The sequence below is a fragment of the Macaca mulatta genome, chromosome 14 (assembly GCF_049350105.2).
Source record: "Macaca mulatta isolate MMU2019108-1 chromosome 14, T2T-MMU8v2.0, whole genome shotgun sequence".
Lineage (NCBI taxonomy): Eukaryota > Metazoa > Chordata > Mammalia > Primates > Cercopithecidae > Macaca > Macaca mulatta.
The window spans coordinates 25,354,461-25,357,448 of NC_133419.1; the positions used below are offsets into that span (position 1 = coordinate 25,354,461).

Here is a 2,988-nt window from a genome sequence, read left to right on the forward strand (position 1 = left end):
AGTTACTTTGGTAGTAGTGTGGAGACTGGGATGTGCTGGGTTGTGTTTGAAGCTGCTGTGATAATCTAGCTGATAAAAGTTAGTGGCTGTTTAGAGCATTAGAGTAAGAATAGAAAGCAGTTGTTGAACTCAAGAGATTATCCGGTCACAAATTCAAAAGATATAGCAGAGTGTATATTAGGTGGCAAGGGAAAGGTGAATTAAGGATGAAACTGTTTCTTACTTGAGGAAATTATTGAAATGTAGTTTCATTCGTTAATTGTGTTTGGGTGGTAGGTAAAGTCATTACTCTTATGAGATCTGTACAAATTTGAAGAACTGTGAGACATCAAACTGAAGATGGCCAGTAAACATTTGAAAACATGATCTGGAGTTCAGAAGAAAAAAATGGGTTACAGTTAGGGATATAAAGGTCACGTGAATCTTAGTTGGTACTTCGTTGATTAGAGTGTATGAGATTCTAGAGAGAGGGATCAGCACCAGACAGAGGTATTCCAGCGTGGAACGTTTTGACAATAGCAAGTAAAAAGGTGGATTCATATGGGAAGTAACAAGAGGGAGGCTGAAAAGGGGCCAGGTTATGCAAAGCTTTGAAATCAGCAGTTAGACCTTTGAACCTTTTTCCTTAATGAAAATTGGAGACATCGTTTTGTTTGTTGGTATATGTTTTAAGAATGGGAACCACATAATTGCATGTATTATAGATAAGCAGTTGGTGTGTGATTTGTGTATGTTTGTGAGGTGTTATAGGAGTCTCTGTTCATGCTCATATAGGCCAAGTAAAGACTAGATCAACCATATATCCTCTTTTGATATTGCTAATGTCTGAATAAGCTCATTGGAACACTGGTTCTCTAATTATTGACTGTTTCATCAAAACAGTTGTTATCTTCAGTATAGAAGCTGTCGCAATATTTTTAAGATATTGAATGAAAATGCGTTTGCTATCAACTCATTTTTCTGAAAAAAAAAAAAAAAAAACCAAATACAGAATTCCTGTATACCCTTTACTCAGCTTTTCTGAATGATAACATTTCATATAAATGTAATTATCAAAACTAGAGAATTAACATTTAAGTGGTTCTATTTTAAATTTTGTCAATTACTCATGTAATATTTGTTTTGGACCAGGATTCAATTTGGAATCCCAATTTTATTTGAAGATACAGTGATTAAATAGTATCATAATAATAATTACATTTTTTCTTTGAGTCATGAAGAGAAAATTTCCATTTTATTGTATATACTGATTTTGTAATATAATAAAACAGAGTATATTTGTTTTGGATGCAATTTTGCTTTTCTTTAAGCAAATAAATTCTAGTAGTATACAATTGACTTAGCCTAACTAGAAGCCTTAGAAATATAACCAGTGCCCAGGGCTAATGCAAAGAAAACAGAGGAAAGGCAAGGATAATCCAAAAAGACCAACCACAGAATGTGCTTAGGGTTTTAGATTTAGTAGTATGAGAATGGTTAATACCTTGAATAAATGAACACAATACTTCTGGGAAAGCAAAGGTTTTGGCAAGGAAATTGGGAGTATTTCTGTTCAAGTTTTTGCTTCTCAAAATTGGTGAATTATATTTTAAAATGTATTGTTATTTATTGCTTTTTAACTTTTCATTTTGAAATTTTATACAAAAGTCACAAAAATATAACAAGAAATTCCTACCTCTAGTGTTGAATGCCATTGCTGCCGTAGGGGGTTAGGCTTCTCTGACGTGCTGACTGCTCTAGGGGGTTCAGGCATAACTGATAAGGTACCTCCATTGAAACTGTGACCAGGTGGGTACAAGTTACCACTACACATAACAAGAGATCCTTGCCTGCAACATCATGGGAGGATACGAAAAGTCCTTTGAGGGACAAAATCTGCCAAAGCACAAACAACTTGAAGCCAATAGGCTCTCCCTTGCAAATGATGCACCACAAGCAAAACAGTAAAAGAAAAAAAAGAGTACCTAAATGAAGATGTGAATGGATTCATGGAATACCTAAGGCAGAACTCACAGATGGTTCGCGATGGGGAGATGATAGCAACAATCAGGCAGTAAGGGAATAAGTTGCAGTTGCTTTAAAGAAAGACAGTCTTATGGGAAGGAAAACAATGAGTGACAAGCAGCGAAGAGAAATAGAGTGGTATGTTTCCATTGCAGAAAACCTGGTCATACAACGGCAGATTGTCCAGTTGCCCCAGAAAATCAAGAGATGGGCACTGGGTCTGGGTTCACAGAGAGCAAAATAATCAAGGGCAGGGCTAAAGTAGCCCCGGCTCTTGGTGAATTTCCTTTTGTGAAATGTTTGTTTGTGGGGAAATGAGACAACTGTCCAGATCTTGTCCTGATCATCCCAGAGGACTCTGTGTTGATGGTGGTGGTTGCAAACTTTGTTGCTCTGTGGAATATTTTAAGAAGGGTTGCCCTGAAAGTCAGAATTCAGATCTTTGGAATGGTCAAAGTTGATTGCTGATCAAAGGGAATGAGTGCAGACTCTGAAGAAATTGGATGACTTAAATCACAGAAATCCAAAACAAATATACCTAAAATTGTTATTTTTTCATAATGAGTAAGTACTATTGCTACTTACAACCTCGTGTTACTTTGCAAACAGGACATACTTCACAAATTAGAGCTGGGCTCCCTTGGAATCAAGCATTTATTGTAGGTGTCAGTATGATCGAGATGTGGTCAAAAACATCTTTGCGTATTCTGTCCATTGAGAAGTACTTCTATCACTGTTCAGAGAAAATCACTGAAGGAAATAGTAATATTAAAAAGAATTTTCTAAAGGAGCATATGTTTAACTGATACAACTTAGACACAACTAAGTGGTGATATAACTGATTGTAGCAATCATCTTTTTGAAAATGCAAAATTACACATAAATGTGAATCACCCCTGAGCAAAGATACTGCTTTGCATTTGGAAATGAATTTTTCTTTGTATTATTTTCTTGCTTCAAAGTATCAATTTATTATTATTATAG

General features: G+C 35.5%; 1 pseudogene; it reads left to right on the top strand.

Annotated features, from left to right (window-relative positions):
* The first annotated feature begins 339 nt into the window (after positions 1-339).
* Positions 340-2,565, top strand: LOC100429594 (zinc finger CCHC domain-containing protein 9 pseudogene; annotated as a pseudogene).
* Positions 2,566-2,988: the final 423 nt, after the last annotated feature.